At 32.2% G+C, this 24,671-nt stretch overlaps 4 pseudogenes across 4 annotated transcripts; all 4 read left to right on the top strand.

Moving 5' to 3' along the window:
• Positions 1-4,834, top strand: LOC148203955 (putative transcription elongation factor SPT5 homolog 1; annotated as a pseudogene). Its single transcript, XR_015784311.1, has 18 exons — positions 1-365; positions 1,015-1,253; positions 1,341-1,487; positions 1,576-1,734; positions 1,810-1,893; positions 2,011-2,081; positions 2,173-2,521; positions 2,600-2,755; positions 2,842-2,939; positions 3,032-3,080; positions 3,160-3,312; positions 3,395-3,538; positions 3,634-3,724; positions 3,832-3,990; positions 4,066-4,111; positions 4,195-4,289; positions 4,408-4,486; positions 4,783-4,834. The product of XR_015784311.1 is annotated as a putative transcription elongation factor SPT5 homolog 1 (transcript).
• A 96-nt stretch (positions 4,835-4,930) lies between these two features.
• LOC148203954 (alcohol dehydrogenase 1-like) lies at positions 4,931-5,914 on the top strand (annotated as a pseudogene). Its single transcript, XR_015784312.1, has 4 exons — positions 4,931-5,057; positions 5,159-5,254; positions 5,341-5,502; positions 5,607-5,914. The product of XR_015784312.1 is annotated as an alcohol dehydrogenase 1-like (transcript).
• A 12,489-nt stretch (positions 5,915-18,403) lies between these two features.
• Positions 18,404-23,236, top strand: LOC148203953 (putative transcription elongation factor SPT5 homolog 1; annotated as a pseudogene). Its single transcript, XR_015784309.1, has 18 exons — positions 18,404-18,768; positions 19,418-19,656; positions 19,744-19,890; positions 19,979-20,137; positions 20,213-20,296; positions 20,414-20,484; positions 20,576-20,924; positions 21,003-21,158; positions 21,245-21,342; positions 21,435-21,483; positions 21,563-21,715; positions 21,798-21,941; positions 22,037-22,127; positions 22,235-22,393; positions 22,469-22,514; positions 22,598-22,692; positions 22,811-22,889; positions 23,185-23,236. The product of XR_015784309.1 is annotated as a putative transcription elongation factor SPT5 homolog 1 (transcript).
• A 96-nt stretch (positions 23,237-23,332) lies between these two features.
• LOC148203952 (alcohol dehydrogenase 1-like) lies at positions 23,333-24,315 on the top strand (annotated as a pseudogene). The gene is made up of 4 exons (XR_015784310.1): positions 23,333-23,459; positions 23,560-23,655; positions 23,742-23,903; positions 24,008-24,315. The product of XR_015784310.1 is annotated as an alcohol dehydrogenase 1-like (transcript).
• The last annotated feature ends 356 nt before the right edge of the window (positions 24,316-24,671 follow it).

Here is a 24,671-nt window from a genome sequence, read left to right as displayed (position 1 = left end):
CTCAAAATTCAGTACCAAAAAAATTAATTCACACTCAAAAATGAGTCACGGGCAAATGGACCTGAGTCACCGACAAATGGACCGCGACGACGAGGATGACTATTACATGGAAGACGAGCAGGTCGCGGACTTCGACGAGGAGGATGACGGCCGGGGAAGCGGTGGAGGCAGCAGGAAGCGCAGAAGATCTGGTTTCATTGATGAGGAGGTAGACGAGGATGATGAGGAGGTGGATGATGAGGAGGAGGATGACGAGGATTTTGATGCCCGAGGCGGTCACAGGCGGCAGTACAAGAAGGTTTCCGCTTCTAAATTTTTTGACGAGGAGGCCGTGGTGGATAGCGATGAGGAAGAGGGCGAAGACGGTGTGTGTTTTTTTTCTTTTTCCCCTGCAAACTTTTGTTTGTAATTTGGATGATTGGATATGAACTCGGGATGTACAAAATTAGGGTTGGAACTTTGGATTTATGGTTTCTTTATATGATTGTTTGTTGATTTTAAACTTGATTAGGCATATGTTATTCAATCCCTTCGATGGATAGTATGGATTGTCTGCTATTCAAAACAATGTTTTAAATCATATTTGACTGAGGACCAGGGAAAACTGGATATGGAAGGAGCTATTACAATAAATTGTGTTTAATTGAATGTACGGTGAATGGAAGGTTACTTTTGTTGAGGTGATTTTTTAATTGTTATGAGTATGAAATAATGTATTCTTGTAGTGGGTTTTTCCCCGGAGGAATTAGAAGATTAAGACTATTTTTTCACTTGAAGAAACTGAGAATCAATTTTGTTATTCATGGTTTTCCTTGTGATAGAACATCAAATTTGAACTGAAAACATTTACTGAAAGAAGATGAAATTATGTACTGCAGTGATGGTTTTCTGTGTGCATGTAGTATTTTATATCCTAAACATAACAGAACAGTAAATTTGCACTTTATATTCTATCTTTGTGTAAAATATATCTATTAGTTATGTAGACAAGTTAACAGCTGTTGAAATATTCAGACTTCATTGTTGATGGTGGAGCCGATCTACCAGAAGAAGATGATGGGAGAAGGATGCGGAATAGGCGAATGCTGCCACATCACCAAGAAGATCATGAAGATCTTGAAGCTGTGGCCAGAAGCATCCAGGAACGTTATGGAAGGCGCCTAAAGGATTATGATGAAGAAACAACAGATGTAGAACAACAAGCTCTTTTGCCGTCTGTGAGAGATCCGAAGCTTTGGATGGTGAAATGTGCAGTATGTCCATAACTTTTTTTTGTGCAAATGTCCCTTTCTCTTGCAACATTATTGGAGCATGTCATGTATTCTTTGTTTTCGCATTAGATTGGACGCGAAAGGGAAACAGCCGTTTGCCTCATGCAAAAGTACATAGATAGAGGATCTGAATTGCAAATAAGATCAGCTTTTGCTCTTGATCATCTCAAAAACTTTATATACGTGGAAGCAGATAAAGAAGCCCATGTCAGAGAGGTAATGTCATGCAAAACGTCTGGTTCATAAATAGCCATGTCTGTATAGATTAAATTGTGTTTTGTAATTATTATGTATATGCTTCCAGGCTTGCAAAGGTCTACTCAATATATTTGGCCAAAAAATAACTCTTGTCCCAATCAGAGAAATGACTGATGTTCTGTCAGTTGAAAGCAAAGCAATTGATCTTGCTAGAGATACTTGGGTTAGAATGAAGATCGGGACATATAAAGGGGACCTTGCCAAAGTATGTATCACATTTTAGAAAATTCATGATACCCTTCATTTTGTTTTCTGTATTAACATCAAATGTCTTCTGTAGGTAGTGGATGTTGATAATGTGAGGCAGAGGGTTACTGTCAAATTAATTCCAAGGATAGACCTACAGGCTCTTGCAAATAAATTGGTAAGCGATGTCGTAGTTTTTTGTTAAATTAATGTATTCTATTTGTCCAGTGTTTAAATTCTTTGGAAGGAATAGCCTGCGTCTATTTTTTTTATACATATAACTCGTGTCATGCAGGAAGGTAGGGAGGTTGTGAAAAAGAAGGCTTTTGTTCCTCCTCCTCGATTTATGAATGTTGATGAAGCAAGGTATTACTGGTTCTCTCTATTCTGTGGCTGAAAGTCTTCTGTGGATTGGAAATTTGTTTTTGATCTGATTAAATTTGTTCTTTTTATTTAGGGAACTGCATATCCGTGTGGAGCATAGACGTGACCCATATGGTGAAAGTTTTGATGCAATTGGGGGCATGATGTTCAAAGATGGTTTCTTATACAAAGCTGTCTCAATAAAATCCATCCGTACTCAGAACATCAAACCTATTCTTGATGAGTTGGACAAATTTCGTAAAGAGAGTGGAGATGGTGATGTGTCTAGTCTTTCAACTTTGTTTGCGAACCGGAAGAAAGGACACTTTATGAAAGGTGACGCCATCATTGTTGTAAAGGGTGATTTAAAGAACCTTAAGGGAAAGGTGGAGAAGGTGGATGAAGATAACGTCCATATAAGACCAGAAATAAAGGAACTTCCCGTAAGTATGAATATCCTTGTATGGTGCCATTTTTGCATTTTAATGATTAATGATTAAATGGTCATCGTCATTTTTCAGAAAACTATTGCTATAAATGAAAAGGAACTTCGTAAATATTTTGAGCCTGGAAACCACGTTAAGGTTGTTTCTGGTGCTCAAGAAGGGGCTACTGGCATGGTTGTGAAGGTCGAGCAGCATGTCTTGATTTTAATATCTGATACCACAAAAGAGCATGTGAGTTTTGTGGTTTAAAGATTTGTTAATTTCTATTTTCTAATCATATTTACTGCATAAATGATATTAAAATATCCTCTCTTTAGATTCGCGTATTTGCAGATGATGTTGTAGTAAGTTCAGAAGTAACTACTGGAGTTACTAGAATTGGAGACTATGAACTCGGTGATCTTGTATTGCTTGAGTAAGCTTTGCTTGAGATTATTGCATATTCACTTAACCCTTGAGATATAGTTCAATGTTTTCTCATTTCTATTTTCTATTTAATATGTGCAGTAATATGAGCTTTGGTGTAATAATACGTGTAGAAAGTGAAGCATTTCAGGTGAGGGACTCAAGGATTTAAAATTTTTTTTATTAAAATTTTGAGTTTGTTATTATATTAATGTCTATTGCTATTTTAGGTTCTAAAGGGGATTCCTGACAGACACGAAGTTGTGCTGGTTAAATTAAGAGAGATCAAATGTAAGATAGATAAGAAAATAAGTGGGCAAGATAGGTATAAGAATACAGTTTCATCAAAGGATGTTGTCCGGATTGTTGATGGTTCCAGTAAAGTGAGATTCTGTCTTTTGGCTAGATTTACCTTTGAAAGATAATATTTTTATATTTATTTATTTGTTTGTTTTTTCTGGCTAGGGGAAACAAGGTCCTGTGGAACACATATATAGGGGAATATTGTTCATCTTTGATCGCCATCATCTTGAACAAGCAGGCTTTATATGTACTAAGGCCCAATCATGTGTGGTAGTGGGGGGTTCACGCTCCAGTGGTGACAGAAATGTAACCAATTTTCCTATTTTATTTTTTGTGAATGTTTTGCTATTGGTTTTAGCACTGTGATAATATTTTGCATAAAATTTCATTCCTTCCACTAGGGTGATGCCTACTCAAGATTTCCCACTCTTAGAAGCCCAAGTCGTATTCCACCATCCCCAAGGAGGTTTCCTCGTGGAGGGCCAATGGATTGTATGTCTCTTTTTATTCTTCATGTTTTATGTGGAACCAGTCTATGAATTTGTTGTACATCTCCTTAAGTAACTTGATTGATGTTAATTTATTTGGATGTGATATAGCTGGAGGGAGACATAGGGGTGGGAGGGGGCATGACGGTTTGGTAGGTACAACTGTTAAAGTGCGTCAGGGTCCATATAAAGGTTATCGTGGTCGTGTTATAGATGATAAAGGCACTTCAGTTCGTGTTGAGCTTGAATCTCAAATGAAGGTTGCAACAGGTACGTCTTTGTGAAGAAAAACCTGTAGTGTATGTATTTTGGTATTTTCATGGTTGCTTACTTGGTGATTTGCAGTTGACCGCAACCATATATCTGACCATGTGGCTATAACTCCATATCGGTGAGTTTTATGTAAATGTAATTTAAGATTCCAAGTATGCAATGGAAGATGTTCAATCCTCTAACTCTTTTGTGTTCTTCCAGTGATACATCTCTCTATGGAATGGGAAGTGAAACCCCAATGCATCCTTGTCGGACTCCCCTACATCCATATATGACTCCAATGAGAGATCCTGGAGGTTTGTTTGATTTTATTGTAATAAGTTTTCATTTAATCATCTGGTAGGATTAACACTCTAACTTCTTTTTTGACCGATGGTTATGTTCGGTTATTGATAAATGTACTGCTATTTATAGCAACACCTATTCATGATGGAATGAGGACACCTATGGGTGACCGAGCATGGAATCCATATACTCCAATGAGTCCTCCAAGGTTTGTCCAATTAACATGGTTCCTTGTTGAGTTTTATATACTGTTTTCTGATTTTTGTTTCACATAATTTTTGCTTTATTAAAAAGATTTCTTTCTTCCAATTTGTATACCGTAAAAACGATGTCTTAGTTAATGAATTTCCACGTGGACATTAATGTTCCAAATAGAAACAACTAGAACTAGAGGGTTATAAGGAATTTGTTAGTTAGAAACATTGTTGTCTCCATAGAGTCTCCGGCACTATTTAGTTAGTATATATATGATGTATGAATTCTGATGGTGAAATATAAAATTAGGTACAACTGGGAAGATGGAAATCCAGGCTCTTGGGGAAGTCCACAGTATCAGGTTAGGAGATTTAGCAAACTTCAGATACTATACGCAACTTCATATTAGGAACTGTGTTTATTTTCTTTTCCCTTTTTGATCTTTTCAACCTAGAAGCCCTCCATCACGACCATATGAAGCCCCGACTCCTGGTGCTTGTTGGGCTAGCACACCCGGTGGAAATTATAGTGAAGCTGAAAAGTTCAGCCTACGGTAGCACTACTTCCTGTCCTTTCAAAAAATAGTATGTGCATTCTTGTCTCTTAAAGATGTTTTTTTTTTTTCTTTTTCAAAATTGTTTTTTATTTTTTTGATGTTGATTGAGATGTGAATGTTGGCTTCCAGGTAATTGCTGAAATGACAAATGGGGGAGTGGATCGTGCTGTTGAATGTACTGGCAGCATCCAGGCCATGGTGAGAGCATTCGAATGTGTTCACGATGTACATAAATCATGCCTTGCATGCTCTATTTAGTGCTAAGAAATTTATGTGAAGCTTCTAAGGCTGATCCTTAATTATTTCTTCAGGGTTGGGGTGTTGCTGTACTTGTTGGAGTGCAAAACAAAGATGATGCATTCAAAACTCATCCAGTGAATTTTTTGAACGAGAGGACTCTTAAGGTTACCTTTTATGGTAACTACAAACCTCGCACTGATCTTCCTTCAGTTGTGGAGAAATACATGAATGGGGTAAGTTTACATATACACACACGCGTGTATATATATTGATTTCTGAGGTATATAAGGATCATTCAAATTGATGTCTTATCTGATAATATGGTCTTTATCTCCAGGAATTGGAACTGGAGAAATTCATCACTCACACCGTTCCATTCTCAGAAATTAACAAAGCTTTTGATTACATGCTGAAAGGAGAGTCCATCAGATGCCTACTGTAAAATAAAGGATGACATAGTTCCTGTGGAGGGACTTTGTTCTCTTTCTGGTTATCAAAAGAAGAAAATAAAGATTATGTATAATTAATCCCTTTTTGGATTATTGAATCTGTGAGAATTTGTATATGTTTGATTGTATAAGAACGATAGGAGGCTTTGATGCTGTTATTGTCTATTTTATGATAAATAAAATGCCGTTTTGTGGATGAGTTGTTCTTAGAAATAACTTTCAACTATGATATATTTCAAAAATAAATTACTTCGAGCTGTGCATTTTGATTACTTTGTATCTTCTGGAGCTTGATTGAGTTCTATGGAGAGTATTGCACTGCATTTTGTTTCTGCCTTCTAAAATGTGAATCCAGATGTTTTAATTGTATGTCAGGTGTAATTGTATTCTTCGACAATTGTCTTAATAAACAAAAAATATTGAACAAATTTTGATTTAAAAATAAGAATACATCCTTCGGAAATAAAAAGATAAAATAAGTAAAAGTCTTTTATAATATTATTATTTATTTCTTTACGATGTAGAATAATTGATATACCAAGGAACTACACGCTTATTTTATTTTCATGATATTAATTAATAATTATATAAAATTAATCCAATAACAATATTAAGTTTTCCATTTCAATTTGGATAAACCTTATTTTAATTTATAATGAGTTATCCACATTAATTTATAATCATTATTAGAGAAAAATAATTAAATAAAAGTATTATTTAAAAAAAAAACTAGCGTCATTTATATTTGTAAAATTTTATTTTTCGTGCACTGTTTAATTTTGATATGTTCTCATCATAGTTTTTTGCATTGAGTTTTCTCAGCGAGCTTTACATTGTCAAATAATTAAAATAGTTTTAAATGTGATTTTAAAAATAATTAGTAAAGAGTTCATAGTCATCTAATAATATGTGACGGCTATGTAAAAGTATTTACAGGACAAATACATCCTAATCAAAATTATAATTACAACCGTTTTGATGTTCACAATTTCTTTTACACTTTTATTTAATAACTTATTATAACCGTTATTATGAAAAGTTTTTATTTATTTACTTACATAAATGTCAAACACATAGATGTTGTTATAGAAAAGACAGATGCTATCATTCCACTAATGACACTAATATCAGTACTTTTAACAGTGAAATGACATTTATTTACCTACAAGTTTGGTCCCCGAAAGAAGGTTGGTGTTGAGTTTAATTACGTATATATGGCTTTGGATAATAAAAGGCCTATCATGTTAGGTCGCTCTCATGTTAATTTGTTGGCCGCAAATATGAGAGGAGAATTGTTGTAGAAAAGGTGAGGCGTGTAGTTTCACTCTTGTTAAGAACTTATTCGTAAGTGTAAGTCTATCAAAATTTTTTTAGAATTTCTAGGAATCTCAAAACTAACAAGAATCTTTTAAGAAAGTATAAAATAATATAAAATATTTTTAGAAGAGGAAAAGAGGATGAAACTAAGAAGAAAGAAGAATAAGATAAAATTGATTTTGGTGTGTCTTGGAATGAAAGAAGAATTCTCTGTTTATAGAACTAGAGAATAAAATCAATAAAATAAAATAAAAACAATAAAAAATTTTAACACTGGAATTGAACGTTGCACAAATAAACTTTTTTCTTGTTGCCAATTAATAAATATCAACATTGCAATCCAACGATTTTTTTTTTGCAATCGATGTTTTACAACAATTCCCCACTTATTGCAAAAGAAAGTTGAATGAAAAAGTTTTTGACCCAAATAGTTCAAACATTAAAAGAATGATAAGAAACTTTTATCTTGGGTCTCATAGGATGTGGTATAGCAAACTATATGAACCAGTCTTAGATTGAGAAACGTAACATACAGTGTAGTTGGTATAAAAGTTGTATGAACCAAAAACTATACACCCTTACTCCTTGTTGTTATCATTGTGTTGAGCTTACTAGGCCATGCGCGTGCCTGGTATTCATGAGTGCTCTAAAGATCATGCCAAGATCTCATGCGAGCAGTCCCACTCGACACTCATATAGGTGATTTCATCAAGTGTATGCTGCAAATCATACACCACCTATAGGGGATATGAAAATAATTAAAATATTTGTTTAAGCTAAAATTCTTTCACCATAGAATTTTATTGACAAAGTTTAACCTCTCAATAATGCAATCTCTAGCACTTTCACACACACCATACGAAGGGACATAATTGATTAAAATCAATTTAGTGCTATTAGAACTAACAAATGACATGTTTTTACCCATATGAATCTTATTCATGGGATCTCCAATCACAAAGGTTGGGTTACCATCACTTGTTTGTTTGCAAGCGGCTTAAGTCTCATTCCCCTCGATGTTTCTAATATCATTTGTCTTCCAAGGGGTTTTGTTAGAGGATCTGCTAGATTATGTTTTAACTTCACATAATCAATGGAAAAAGTTTCACTCTTTAGCAGCTGCTTCACCAAATTGTGTGTCAATTGTATTTGTCTATTCTTTCCATTGTAATTATTATTTTTAGCTATAGCTATTGTCGATTGGCAATCATAGTGTATTGATACCGATGAGGTTGGTTTCATTCCTAGTGGAATTTTCGCTAAGAAGTTTTTCAACCACTCAGCCTCATTACCAGTCATCTCAAGAACAACAAATTCAAATTTCATTTTTGATCTTGCAATAATTGTTTGCATGACTGATCTCCATGTAATCGCACCACCCCCAAGTGTGAATACATAACCTCTAATGGATTTTATCTCATCTAAATCAGAGATCTAGTTAGCATCATTGTACCCTTCTAGTATAGCAAGAAATCCACTATATTCAATAGCATTGAACCTCTTAAGTATCTCATAAGCCTAGCAAGTGTATCCTCATGTTCCTAATTTGGACATTGAGTGTACATATTCAATCTACCTATTGCATAAGCAATATCTGGTCTAAAAAAGCTCATCAAGTGTAGTAAACTCCCAATTATCTACACATACTAAGGCTAAGATATAGATTCTCCTTTATTTTTCATTAATTTATAATTAGCATCATAAGGGGTACTCACAGCATAAAACCCAAACTTCTTAAGAAGTTTCTCAATGTATTGTTCTTAGGGTAGTAATATTCTATCTCCCTTCCTTTTGACTCTAATACCTAAAATCACATTGGCTTCACCCATGTATTTCATTTCAAAATTTGATCCTAGAAACAATTTAGTTCTAGCGACAATCTCATTGCATGTACCAAAGATTAACATGTCATCCACATATAAGCATATAGTGACACAATCATCATTTTCAGATTTAGAGTATACACATTTATCATCATCATTAGGTGAAAAACCATCACAAGACAATGCATTATCAAGTTTTTCATGCCATTGTTTTGATGTTTGTTTCAACCCATACACGGATTTTAAGAGTTTGCATACTTTATTCTCTTGACCAGGTACAACACACCCTTCAAGTTGAGTCATATAAACTTCCTCCTCTAAATCACCATTCAAAAAGGTTGTTTTAACATCTATATGATGTATCACTAGTATATGGATAGCTGCTGGAGCTAACAACACTTGAATAGAGGAAATCTTAGTCACAAGAGAAAAAGTATCAAAGTAATCTATGTTGGGTTTTTGAGTAAAACCTTTTGCTACTAATCTTGCATTATACTTCTCTATGGATCCATCAAGATGACACTTTCTATTAAAGATCCACTTACAACCAATGAGTTTTGTTCCTTTAGGCAAATCTACTAAAGTCCAAGTATTGTTTTTCTGAATTGATTCAATTTTAGTTCTAATGGCCTTATCCCACTTTTTCGCATTAGGAGCATTGATAGATTCTACAAAGCTTATTGGATCATTATCAACAAGATAAGTATAAATGTCATCTTTAAAGGAAGTTTCCTTTATCTGTCTTTTACTTCTTCTCAAATCCTCATTCATGGTATTACCATTATTATTATCATCATCAGGTTGAGACATCTCATTAACTCTTAAGGGAAACACATGTTCAAAAAACCCAACATTTTTCGTCTCCATTATAGAATTTTTCTCAAGTATGTTACTTTTAAAACCTAGATACCTATAGGCAACACTATGTTCAACATAGCTTTAGAACATTCAATCAGAGATTTTGGAGCCTATTTCCCTTTTCTTACGATCAGGTAGCAATACCTTAGCTAGACACCCCCACACTCTTAGATATTTAAGGTAGGTTGTTAACATTTTCAAAGTTCATAAGGAGTTTTTCCAGGTGTCTTATAGGGTATTCTATTTTGTAAAAAACATGCACTAAGCAAGACTTCTCCCAAAGGTTATCAGGTACACCAGAACTAACAAGCCTCACATTCATCATTTTCTTAAGGGTTCTATTTTTTCTCTCAACTAGTCCATTAGACTCAGGTGAATATGGTGGGGTCACTTCATGAATAATACCTTCTTTAACACAAAATTCATTAAACAGTACACACCATCTCTATGTGATCTAATCCTCTTAATCTTCTTATTCAATTGGTTTTCTACTTCTGCTTTATAGGTTAAAAACACATCCAAGGTTTCATCTTTATGTTTGGTTAAGTAAACTTTGGTGTATCTAGAAAAATCATCTATAAAGGTCACAAAATAATTTTTACCTCCTCTAGACATGATTTGTTTTTAAATCAGCGAGATCAGTATGAATTAACCCTATCGGTTTAGTTTGGCACTATAGAAAAAACATGTTTTCTTTGTTATATTCTACACATGTATCACACTTACTACTTTGTTTATCATGCATATTAATCAATCATAGTCATTGTAATTTCAAAACATAGGAGGAATTTACATGTCCTAATCTAGCATGCCATATATCATACGAGTCAAAAATATAAGTAGAAGTACTTGATTCATTAATATTTCCAGAAACATTTAGAATGAAGAGTCCTTGATCACAATATCCCTTCCCCATGAAAACATTATTTTTTTGTCATAATGATCTTGTCAGACTCAAATGACACTTTAACCCCACCTTTCCTAATAGTGCTACAAAGATTAAATGAACTCTGATTGATGGCACATATAGCATATCACCCAAGGCCAAAGTCTTTCTAGATGTGAGCTTAAGAATAACTTTTCCTTTTTCAAAAACAGGAGTGGTCCTGGAATCTCCAAGGTAGACGTGTTCTTTCCCATCCCCTACACTAGTGTAAGAGGTAAAGACACTTTTATTTGCACAAATATGTCTGGCAACATTAGAGTCTACCACTCATTTGCTCACATTGGTCATCAGATTTTCTTGAGAAACGATCGCAACAATAATGTCATCTCCTTCGACTATATTTGCCCTAGGAGGATTGTCGTTTCTTACTCTACGCCTGCACTATGGTGCGTGACGACCTAGCTTTCTACATACGAAACAATTTCCTTTCTTCTTAAAGGTGGGTTTAGATTCATTGGGAGGAAATTTAAGAAAATTATTTTTCCTTTTGTGATAAGGATTGTGTTCGTACCTTTCGGGAGAAGGTCTTACTTCTACCATATTTACTTTTGCAGATAAAGCTTCGGCCCTTGTAGTAATAGACTCCTTCCTTTTGGTATCTTCGATTATTATGTGTGTAATGAGTTCTGGTAGAGACATATGTTTGTGTCTGTGTTTCAACTGTTGTTTGTAATCTGTCCAGGATGAAAACAATTTCTCAAACAGAAGTTTTGAAATCCAGTACAACAATATAAACTGCTTTGATATCTTTGAGCAGCTTGTAGTACTCATTGATTTGAGTTTTTATGTCCTTGTCTTCAATCATCTTCCAACGGTAGTAGTTTTCTATGACGAATCTTTGTCTAACGACATCTTCAATAGTATATTTGAGAATCAACAAGTCCCAAATGTCTTTTGCTTCCTTGTAGGAACAATACACATCAAACAAATCATTAGAAAGCACTAAGTAGAGTGTGTCGGTATACCTTGTTCGCATAAGTTCACCCTTTAACTAGTTTTGAGTTTGAGGGAACATTGGGGTCAGGCTTCAGAGATGAAAGAGGAGAAACAACTCCATACATGTCTAAAAGGGTGGACACGCGTTCTTGCCAGCGCTAGAAGTTCTGTCTAGAGAAAACCTATATTTTTTACACGCCTGAAAGTGATTTTGCGAAGTCTGTCTGGGTTCCGGAAACAATGGTTTGGCTTTCCGAAGGCACGTTGTTGATGTTAGCCATAAGTCCTCAAGATTATTGCAGAAAAACTAACAAAACAGTATTTCCTGAGAGGTGTAGATTAATTGTCCTTAAGTACTTATTTGTAGTGTTTTGCGCAAGCCTCCCAGGATACAACAGGAACTTCTCATAATTTCTGAGGATTTAAGAACTAGCAAGGATCTCTAGAAAGAGTATAAAATAACCCATAATATTTTTAGAAAGAAAAAAGAGAGAATGAGAAAATGAGAGAAAATGGTTTTGATGTGTTTTGGAAAGGAAAAAGGTGTTCTATTTATAAAACATGTAAGACACCAAGTAATAAAGGAAAATGAACGTTGTAGTTATTAATAGAAGAAATTGAACGTTGAAAGAAAATGAACGTTGCCACCCAACGTTCCAAAATTCAAGTTCAAAATTAATGTTTTTAAACGAAACCTTCAAACATTAACTTTTGCAATAATATAATATTAATATATTATAACAAATGTAAGATAGAGTCTATAGACTTGAGAGGGGTAAGGGTTTTAATTCAAGCTCTCCCGAACCTAGAGCCTTAATGCCTACTTTTCTGAGTTTGAGACATTCACTAACCTCATTTATAATTTCCCCCCTAATTTTTATCTCAATTGTTTCCTCTCTGGCCTTAAGTCTACCCTCTATTGTGAGGTCGTGGCACTTCAACTCATCGACCTCCCTCATGATATAATAGTCTTGGCTAAGCTTCATAAGGGCAAATCACGACCCCCACTGCTAACTTCTTCACACTTCTTTCACCCTCCACTGTCTTAACATTCTTCGTCATCATCCTTCCTCCTCCCAAATCACTTCCACCACTTTTATCTACCCTCACTATCAGAATTTCCATCAAGAGGTTAACTGAAGCGGAAATGCAAGCTAGTCGAGACAAGAATCTTTGTTTTAACTATGACAAACATTATACTTGCAGTCAATGTTGCAAACCTCTATTTCTCATCTCTCCTCCTTTAGCATCGACACCCTTCTAATGAACTTACATAGGATTTCATTATAAATACATCACAAAAGCAAAGGCGAGCTTGAGTAGTCTCCACACTTTCTCTAAGCAGTGGCTACCACTTTTGAATCATTGGAACAATTAACACATTTATTTATATATATATATATATATATATATATATATATATATAATTTACAAGATATATTTTATATACACCTTAATTAAAAATAAATATATAATAAGATGTTATAAAGATATATATGGATTAAATTGGATATGTTTTTAATTATATTATGTCGAGGGAATTCATAGTTGCATCATATTGTAAAAAAGCTAAAATTATTATAAAATAATATTTTAGATATAATATATTAAGTCAAATGTACATCTTCATAAATTATAAATTAAACAACAAATTTGAACATCATAAATATTTTTATTTATTTTATTTTATATAAAGTGAAATAAAATAACACAAGACTATAGGATTAAAATAATTTAAAATTTTTAAATAAAAAATAGTTAAAATTAAATCAAAATTAGATAATACATAATTACTGAAATTTAGCACAGAATTAAAATCGAAATATTAAGGTAATGTAATTGAGTTAAATAAATAATCATACATTATTATTAAAAAGAAAAATAACAAAATTAGAATAAACAATATTGTAAAATATGTTTTGAAGAAAAAAAATTACATTGTTTTACATGACATATTTATTTAATATTGTGAACATGAAATTTGTTTTCATGTTTATATAAAGAGTCAACAATTTTATATTATTTAACAATAAATAAGTTATTCTGACAATATTATATGTGAATTATTTATATATGACATATTTAATATTGTCTCGTTCTATTACTTTATTATTTTTAGCATGATAAAAATTATTTTTTGTTTTCTAATTATGATCTCTCCTTAAAAAAATTATAAGAGACTTAAGATACTTTTATCTTTGTTTTGGTAAAAAAAAATGTAACAATCATATAAATTGGCTAATTTAATAGACATTAGATTTTTTAAATAAGTGATTTATATTAAATTCTTTTAAATTATTTATATCATATTTGATAGAAACCAAAGCACTATAAGTACAATAAGTGGTGTAGAATTTTAGTGGTGAGATTTCAAACAAATGAAGGTAACTTGTACAATCTATCCCTCAATCTTAACTAATTCAAATATAACTAGTAAGACATGCATTTTATATCATCTAACTAACAAGACATGCATATTATAATATCTATCTTTTTCTTTAACAATATACAGTGATTTTATCATCACTTCTTTTTATTGTATTAAGAGAACATTCCATATGAAATATGGTCTGAATAGGAATCACACTTGAAGTGTTTTTTTAGTAAAACACTTAATTGGTGTGAAAAAGAATTATATACTCAAATCCCAACAAATTTAAAAATACACTTTGACTAACATTTTTAATTGGTTAAAATTATTGGAGTCTTCTTATAATTACGATTTTCAATATATTTCACTAGTATTTTATTAAGATGTTAGAATTTTAACTTCAAAATTTAATTCCATAAATTTTATATGCCGAAAACAATAATATTTTTTATATGTGAATACATTTTTTTTGGGAAAAAAATTTATTTATATTTTTATTTATAGAGTACTATTAAAATAAATTGTAGAATTTTTTTTATAAAGTACTAAAATATTTTTTCTTTAATTAAAATAAATTAATCTTTAAATAAGATAAATAAATAAAACTTAAGTTTTATATTTTTGTGTCAAACAACTCAAATTTCAATTAATAAAATAAATGAATTACTCTTAAACCATCAATATTTTACACACTCAATTCAAGTTTCAAGAGTTTAATCTGGCTAGTGCCTAATTTCTAGTGACAGCAAAATTTTATACTTTTTAGTTAACAACGATAGGAAAACTGTTTCAATAAAATCCATCAGTGCTCAGAACATCAAACCTACCTTTGATGAGTTGAAAAAATTTCATAAACCGGGTGAGAGTGGAGATGGTAATCTGTTAGTCTCTCCACTTGTTTGCGAATAGGAAGAAAGGACACTTTATGAAAGGTGTCGCCATAATTGATGTTAAGGATTATTTGAAGAAGCTTAAGGAAATGTGGAAAAGGTGGATGGAGATAATGTTCATATAAGCTAGAAATAGAGGGACTTCAAAAAAGTAGAATGATAATTAACATTTTTTTCATGTGATAATTAATGATTAATTGGTCATTATTATTTTGTCAGAAAACTATTCCTATAAATAAAAAAGAGCTTTGTAAATATTTTGAGTCTTGGGAAGGTCGAGAAGCATGTCTTGATTTTAATATCTCGGTAAGCATAATATATTCGTAAGGTTTATGAAAATAAGAAGAATGACTTTGAGAGAAGTCAGAGGGTGGTATATTACGGAAAATAAAAGATATAATAAAGTGAATTAGTGGTATCAAGATAAATGTGTGTATAAATTGTAATGATATATGATTGAATTATATATGATGAGTGTGTTCAATGATTGTATGTTATGATTAACTTACTCTTATTTGTTTGTGTTATGATCGTATAACTTTGTTGTACGTGAGCAAATGATGTTATAAATGCAATTGGAAATCAATAAAGATGAGAGGTATGCTCAGAAAACTTTTAGGGGCTTTTTGCTAAAAATAAATTTATATCGAAAAACTATTTTGTTTAAGACTGTAAGTTTAAATCTGAATTTTATGCTAAGTTGTGAAGACTATGTTGTTTAAGATTTGTAAATTTGAACCGTACTTTTCTTGAATCAAAATAAAGTTTTGATTATTGATATCAGATATCATTCAAATTTTGTTTTACTACTTGTAATATCCTAAAAATATTTGAGGTGTTAAACACGAGCCGTATTCCTAACCTAATATTAAGCACTCTCTCAAACAAATAGTTTTGACACGAACCTTTACAAACAACTTCTCTCACATCATCATCACAACTTTGCTTTAAGAGTCCATGAGTTTTTCTTCATTAAAACTTGCCCTATCCTCAAATAATTGACATCACAACAATCGCTCTTATTTTCAGAGTTCATTCCTCGTAATTGTTCTTGGCATAACTCTCGACATTAAGGAGGAGGTCGAAGGCTTTGTTGTGGCCTTCCTACATATAGTTGGTGTCATGTACTTAGGCATTAGCACAGAATCCATTGATAGTGACAAATACGCATGTCTTATTGAGAGAGCATCTTTAGATTGTGTGTAAGTCAACATAGTTTAATAAAGTGTTGAATTGTAGTGTGAAGGATTTTCATAAATAATAGTTTATTATATTGCACCAATAGCAAAATTTTTGGACACATGTGGCATCCTTTGACTTTTCACATGAATAAAAGTTTGGCATATTGGTATGATAACCTTTTATCCTAAAGCTCCAATAATGAATGCAAATACAAATCTATTTTTCTTAGGATCAGAAATTGAACTTGCAACCCTTATTAAGATCAGTGATGTAAAAGCAAAAAAAGAAAAAATAATTTAAAATGATTGTTTACAAATATTCAATAGAATATTAAAATTTTGATTACAAATATTCATGATAACACGAGTGAGATGATTATTAAAAGTATGAACTATCTTTATAATATAAAATGTGAATATAAGATAAATTCTCACCTAGGTTTCACTGTAGATGTCAAATATTCTTATAGAAATCGAAAAAAGTTTACTTATAAGGACTCTAAGGCTTAAAATAGTAAAAAATATTTTGTAAGTATAAGAATAAAAATAAATATTAAGTTAAATTAATAGGGCATTTATAAATTTTAGTAAATTCACTGGTATAACATGAAATAAAATAAATTTAATATATAATAACTGAATTTGATTTATTATAACCTATATCCTTATTATATTATCATAAAGATTATCTTTTCCTAATATTAAGGATTTCACACTTAATTTTATTTTCATTGTACTATTTTAAACCTAACCATAATTATATATTTTAAGAAAATATATACAATTATTATTATATAATCTTTTAGATTAACATTTATTTTTTTAAGCAACACTTTGTATCCAAAATCATGGAAAAAGTTAGAAAGAAAAAGAATATAATAAAATCCATGATTTTTTAACTTTTTTTTTCACGATTCTTCTTTCCTAACAAAATGAAATATTAAAAATGAGTTATTGATATTCCCTTTTCTATTATTTCATTTCTATTCTATTATTTCATTTGTAATTAACAAATAGGATAAATAAATTTTTTATCTTTGTCAATTTCTCAACGGTTATATATATATTAATTAGTGAAAAGATATTTCTCTTAAAATAATAAAAAGTAAAAAAAATAAAATTTTAGTAATTATTAAAAAACATATTATAAAATTTATATATATTAAAAAAATATAAAATAAACATTTTAAAAATTTTATTTCAAAAAATATTAGGGATAATTAATTGAATTAAAAAGTAATTATAAATTAAATATCTTTAAGAATGATATCATAGATAAGTTTTTTTATTAGAGATTGTATTAAATTCAAAAACTAGTTGTAGAGTTTGAAAGATTAAATAATTAATAAAGTAGTTTATATCAATAAATTCATAATAAAATGTGTACATGTTATTAACTGTATATTTAGCATTTGAGATACTGTATATGTTACGAAGAATTCTTTCTTTGTATATGACTTTAGATAATAAAAATATATAGTAATATTAACACATTAGATATTTTAATATACTAATATATTAAAAAAATTATATGACACCTGAAAAAAATGAAAATTAATTATTATTTCTTGTCCTTTCTTTTAATTACAATGTTTTTGTCCCAAAATATATGAAGACAAATATGCAGAAAAGCAGATAATATAGGAAGTCTAGAAGAACAGAGGGCTGAGAAAATAAGAGTGCAAAATTTAGGCTATGTTTGTTTGAGCTTATTACACTATGCATGTTGATTGAGGAAAAGGAATTTAAGAGTGATTTTATGTTTGTATGAAGTGAAAAGCACGGAAAGATTTGCAAGATTATTATCTACTTTTATATCTATATATTAAAAAAGATTTGAAAGAATTTAAACCTTTTTACTATATTATCATATATTATCATGCACTTTTTAAATAATTTATTGACAATTTTTTTTCTTTGTTTAATAAAATAATAATAATATTAATAGTAATAAATAAAGAATAAAATATATTTTTTAAAATTAAGTCATAAATAAAATTATATTTTAAAAAAATTATTTTATTTTATTAAATTACAATTCTTTTACATTTTTTAAATTATAACATTAATATCTGAGACATTGCTTTCTAAAATATAATTTTAATAATTTTATATTTTAAAATATAATTTTAATAATTATTTTTATTTTTTTTCTTTTTATAAATATTTTTATATTTAATATAACATTAATAATAATTATTTTATATTATGGAATTTGATAATCTTTAATTTATATGTTAGTTAAAGAACTTTTTATCTGTTATATAGATTTGATAATAAATCCTAACTAATTTATACAAATTTTACTTTTAAATATAGTTGTCCGTACACTATTTTACACAAATTTTGCTTGTGAATCTTACCTCAAAATTCAGTACCAAAAAAATTAATTCACACTCAAAAATGAGTCACGGGCAAATGGACCTGAGTCACCGACAAATGGACCGCGACGACGAGGATGACTATTACATGGAAGACGAGCAGGTCGCGGACTTCGACGAGGAGGATGACGGCCGGGGAAGCGGTGGAGGCAGCAGGAAGCGCAGAAGATCTGGTTTCATTGATGAGGAGGTAGACGAGGATGATGAGGAGGTGGATGATGAGGAGGAGGATGACGAGGATTTTGATGCCCGAGGCGGTCACAGGCGGCAGTACAAGAAGGTTTCCGCTTCTAAATTTTTTGACGAGGAGGCCGTGGTGGATAGCGATGAGGAAGAGGGCGAAGACGGTGTGTGTTTTTTTTCTTTTTCCCCTGCAAACTTTTGTTTGTAATTTGGATGATTGGATATGAACTCGGGATGTACAAAATTAGGGTTGGAACTTTGGATTTATGGTTTCTTTATATGATTGTTTGTTGATTTTAAACTTGATTAGGCATATGTTATTCAATCCCTTCGATGGATAGTATGGATTGTCTGCTATTCAAAACAATGTTTTAAATCATATTTGACTGAGGACCAGGGAAAACTGGATATGGAAGGAGCTATTACAATAAATTGTGTTTAATTGAATGTACGGTGAATGGAAGGTTACTTTTGTTGAGGTGATTTTTTAATTGTTATGAGTATGAAATAATGTATTCTTGTAGTGGGTTTTTCCCCGGAGGAATTAGAAGATTAAGACTATTTTTTCACTTGAAGAAACTGAGAATCAATTTTGTTATTCATGGTTTTCCTTGTGATAGAACATCAAATTTGAACTGAAAACATTTACTGAAAGAAGATGAAATTATGTACTGCAGTGATGGTTTTCTGTGTGCATGTAGTATTTTATATCCTAAACATAACAGAACAGTAAATTTGCACTTTATATTCTATCTTTGTGTAAAATATATCTATTAGTTATGTAGACAAGTTAACAGCTGTTGAAATATTCAGACTTCATTGTTGATGGTGGAGCCGATCTACCAGAAGAAGATGATGGGAGAAGGATGCGGAATAGGCGAATGCTGCCACATCACCAAGAAGATCATGAAGATCTTGAAGCTGTGGCCAGAAGCATCCAGGAACGTTATGGAAGGCGCCTAAAGGATTATGATGAAGAAACAACAGATGTAGAACAACAAGCTCTTTTGCCGTCTGTGAGAGATCCGAAGCTTTGGATGGTGAAATGTGCAGTATGTCCATAACTTTTTTTTGTGCAAATGTCCCTTTCTCTTGCAACATTATTGGAGCATGTCATGTATTCTTTGTTTTCGCATTAGATTGGACGCGAAAGGGAAACAGCCGTTTGCCTCATGCAAAAGTACATAGATAGAGGATCTGAATTGCAAATAAGATCAGCTTTTGCTCTTGATCATCTCAAAAACTTTATATACGTGGAAGCAGATAAAGAAGCCCATGTCAGAGAGGTAATGTCATGCAAAACGTCTGGTTCATAAATAGCCATGTCTGTATAGATTAAATTGTGTTTTGTAATTATTATGTATATGCTTCCAGGCTTGCAAAGGTCTACTCAATATATTTGGCCAAAAAATAACTCTTGTCCCAATCAGAGAAATGACTGATGTTCTGTCAGTTGAAAGCAAAGCAATTGATCTTGCTAGAGATACTTGGGTTAGAATGAAGATCGGGACATATAAAGGGGACCTTGCCAAAGTATGTATCACATTTTAGAAAATTCATGATACCCTTCATTTTGTTTTCTGTATTAACATCAAATGTCTTCTGTAGGTAGTGGATGTTGATAATGTGAGGCAGAGGGTTACTGTCAAATTAATTCCAAGGATAGACCTACAGGCTCTTGCAAATAAATTGGTAAGCGATGTCGTAGTTTTTTGTTAAATTAATGTATTCTATTTGTCCAGTGTTTAAATTCTTTGGAAGGAATAGCCTGCGTCTATTTTTTTTATACATATAACTCGTGTCATGCAGGAAGGTAGGGAGGTTGTGAAAAAGAAGGCTTTTGTTCCTCCTCCTCGATTTATGAATGTTGATGAAGCAAGGTATTACTGGTTCTCTCTATTCTGTGGCTGAAAGTCTTCTGTGGATTGGAAATTTGTTTTTGATCTGATTAAATTTGTTCTTTTTATTTAGGGAACTGCATATCCGTGTGGAGCATAGACGTGACCCATATGGTGAAAGTTTTGATGCAATTGGGGGCATGATGTTCAAAGATGGTTTCTTATACAAAGCTGTCTCAATAAAATCCATCCGTACTCAGAACATCAAACCTATTCTTGATGAGTTGGACAAATTTCGTAAAGAGAGTGGAGATGGTGATGTGTCTAGTCTTTCAACTTTGTTTGCGAACCGGAAGAAAGGACACTTTATGAAAGGTGACGCCATCATTGTTGTAAAGGGTGATTTAAAGAACCTTAAGGGAAAGGTGGAGAAGGTGGATGAAGATAACGTCCATATAAGACCAGAAATAAAGGAACTTCCCGTAAGTATGAATATCCTTGTATGGTGCCATTTTTGCATTTTAATGATTAATGATTAAATGGTCATCGTCATTTTTCAGAAAACTATTGCTATAAATGAAAAGGAACTTCGTAAATATTTTGAGCCTGGAAACCACGTTAAGGTTGTTTCTGGTGCTCAAGAAGGGGCTACTGGCATGGTTGTGAAGGTCGAGCAGCATGTCTTGATTTTAATATCTGATACCACAAAAGAGCATGTGAGTTTTGTGGTTTAAAGATTTGTTAATTTCTATTTTCTAATCATATTTACTGCATAAATGATATTAAAATATCCTCTCTTTAGATTCGCGTATTTGCAGATGATGTTGTAGTAAGTTCAGAAGTAACTACTGGAGTTACTAGAATTGGAGACTATGAACTCGGTGATCTTGTATTGCTTGAGTAAGCTTTGCTTGAGATTATTGCATATTCACTTAACCCTTGAGATATAGTTCAATGTTTTCTCATTTCTATTTTCTATTTAATATGTGCAGTAATATGAGCTTTGGTGTAATAATACGTGTAGAAAGTGAAGCATTTCAGGTGAGGGACTCAAGGATTTAAAATTTTTTTTATTAAAATTTTGAGTTTGTTATTATATTAATGTCTATTGCTATTTTAGGTTCTAAAGGGGATTCCTGACAGACACGAAGTTGTGCTGGTTAAATTAAGAGAGATCAAATGTAAGATAGATAAGAAAATAAGTGGGCAAGATAGGTATAAGAATACAGTTTCATCAAAGGATGTTGTCCGGATTGTTGATGGTTCCAGTAAAGTGAGATTCTGTCTTTTGGCTAGATTTACCTTTGAAAGATAATATTTTTATATTTATTTATTTGTTTGTTTTTTCTGGCTAGGGGAAACAAGGTCCTGTGGAACACATATATAGGGGAATATTGTTCATCTTTGATCGCCATCATCTTGAACAAGCAGGCTTTATATGTACTAAGGCCCAATCATGTGTGGTAGTGGGGGGTTCACGCTCCAGTGGTGACAGAAATGTAACCAATTTTCCTATTTTATTTTTTGTGAATGTTTTGCTATTGGTTTTAGCACTGTGATAATATTTTGCATAAAATTTCATTCCTTCCACTAGGGTGATGCCTACTCAAGATTTCCCACTCTTAGAAGCCCAAGTCGTATTCCACCATCCCCAAGGAGGTTTCCTCGTGGAGGGCCAATGGATTGTATGTCTCTTTTTATTCTTCATGTTTTATGTGGAACCAGTCTATGAATTTGTTGTACATCTCCTTAAGTAACTTGATTGATGTTAATTTATTTGGATGTGATATAGCTGGAGGGAGACATAGGGGTGGGAGGGGGCATGACGGTTTGGTAGGTACAACTGTTAAAGTGCGTCAGGGTCCATATAAAGGTTATCGTGGTCGTGTTATAGATGATAAAGGCACTTCAGTTCGTGTTGAGCTTGAATCTCAAATGAAGGTTGCAACAGGTACGTCTTTGTGAAGAAAAACCTGTAGTGTATGTATTTTGGTATTTTCATGGTTGCTTACTTGGTGATTTGCAGTTGACCGCAACCATATATCTGACCATGTGGCTATAACTCCATATCGGTGAGTTTTATGTAAATGTAATTTAAGATTCCAAGTATGCAATGGAAGATGTTCAATCCTCTAACTCTTTTGTGTTCTTCCAGTGATACATCTCTCTATGGAATGGGAAGTGAAACCCCAATGCATCCTTGTCGGACTCCCCTACATCCATATATGACTCCAATGAGAGATCCTGGAGGTTTGTTTGATTTTATTGTAATAAGTTTTCATTTAATCATCTGGTAGGATTAACACTCTAACTTCTTTTTTGACCGATGGTTATGTTCGGTTATTGATAAATGTACTGCTATTTATAGCAACACCTATTCATGATGGAATGAGGACACCTATGGGTGACCGAGCATGGAATCCATATACTCCAATGAGTCCTCCAAGGTTTGTCAATTAACATGGTTCCTTGTTGAGTTTTATATACTGTTTTCTGATTTTTGTTTCACATAATTTTTGCTTTATTAAAAAGATTTCTTTCTTCCAATTTGTATACCGTAAAAACGATGTCTTAGTTAATGAATTTCCACGTGGACATTAATGTTCCAAATAGAAACAACTAGAACTAGAGGGTTATAAGGAATTTGTTAGTTAGAAACATTGTTGTCTCCATAGAGTCTCCGGCACTATTTAGTTAGTATATATATGATGTATGAATTCTGATGGTGAAATATAAAATTAGGTACAACTGGGAAGATGGAAATCCAGGCTCTTGGGGAAGTCCACAGTATCAGGTTAGGAGATTTAGCAAACTTCAGATACTATACGCAACTTCATATTAGGAACTGTGTTTATTTTCTTTTCCCTTTTTGATCTTTTCAACCTAGAAGCCCTCCATCACGACCATATGAAGCCCCGACTCCTGGTGCTTGTTGGGCTAGCACACCCGGTGGAAATTATAGTGAAGCTGAAAAGTTCAGCCTACGGTAGCACTACTTCCTGTCCTTTCAAAAAATAGTATGTGCATTCTTGTCTCTTAAAGATGTTTTTTTTTTTCTTTTTCAAAATTGTTTTTTATTTTTTTGATGTTGATTGAGATGTGAATGTTGGCTTCCAGGTAATTGCTGAAATGACAAATGGGGGAGTGGATCGTGCTGTTGAATGTACTGGCAGCATCCAGGCCATGGTGAGAGCATTCGAATGTGTTCACGATGTACATAAATCATGCCTTGCATGCTCTATTTAGTGCTAAGAAATTTATGTGAAGCTTCTAAGGCTGATCCTTAATTATTTCTTCAGGGTTGGGGTGTTGCTGTACTTGTTGGAGTGCAAAACAAAGATGATGCATTCAAAACTCATCCAGTGAATTTTTTGAACGAGAGGACTCTTAAGGTTACCTTTTATGGTAACTACAAACCTCGCACTGATCTTCCTTCAGTTGTGGAGAAATACATGAATGGGGTAAGTTTACATATACACACACGCGTGTATATATATTGATTTCTGAGGTATATAAGGATCATTCAAATTGATGTCTTATCTGATAATATGGTCTTTATCTCCAGGAATTGGAACTGGAGAAATTCATCACTCACACCGTTCCATTCTCAGAAATTAACAAAGCTTTTGATTACATGCTGAAAGGAGAGTCCATCAGATGCCTACTGTAAAATAAAGGATGACATAGTTCCTGTGGAGGGACTTTGTTCTCTTTCTGGTTATCAAAAGAAGAAAATAAAGATTATGTATAATTAATCCCTTTTTGGATTATTGAATCTGTGAGAATTTGTATATGTTTGATTGTATAAGAACGATAGGAGGCTTTGATGCTGTTATTGTCTATTTTATGATAAATAAAATGCCGTTTTGTGGATGAGTTGTTCTTAGAAATAACTTTCAACTATGATATATTTCAAAAATAAATTACTTCGAGCTGTGCATTTTGATTACTTTGTATCTTCTGGAGCTTGATTGAGTTCTATGGAGAGTATTGCACTGCATTTTGTTTCTGCCTTCTAAAATGTGAATCCAGATGTTTTAATTGTATGTCAGGTGTAATTGTATTCTTCGACAATTGTCTTAATAAACAAAAAATATTGAACAAATTTTGATTTAAAAATAAGAATACATCCTTCGGAAATAAAAAGATAAAATAAGTAAAAGTCTTTTATAATATTATTATTTATTTCTTTACGATGTAGAATAATTGATATACCAAGGAACTACACG

This window comes from Vigna umbellata, chromosome 2, assembly GCF_029865625.1.
Source record: "Vigna umbellata cultivar VRB3 chromosome 2, Vumbellata_1.0, whole genome shotgun sequence".
Classification (NCBI taxonomy): domain Eukaryota; kingdom Viridiplantae; phylum Streptophyta; class Magnoliopsida; order Fabales; family Fabaceae; genus Vigna; species Vigna umbellata.
This window is presented reverse-complemented; position numbering and strand designations above follow the sequence as displayed.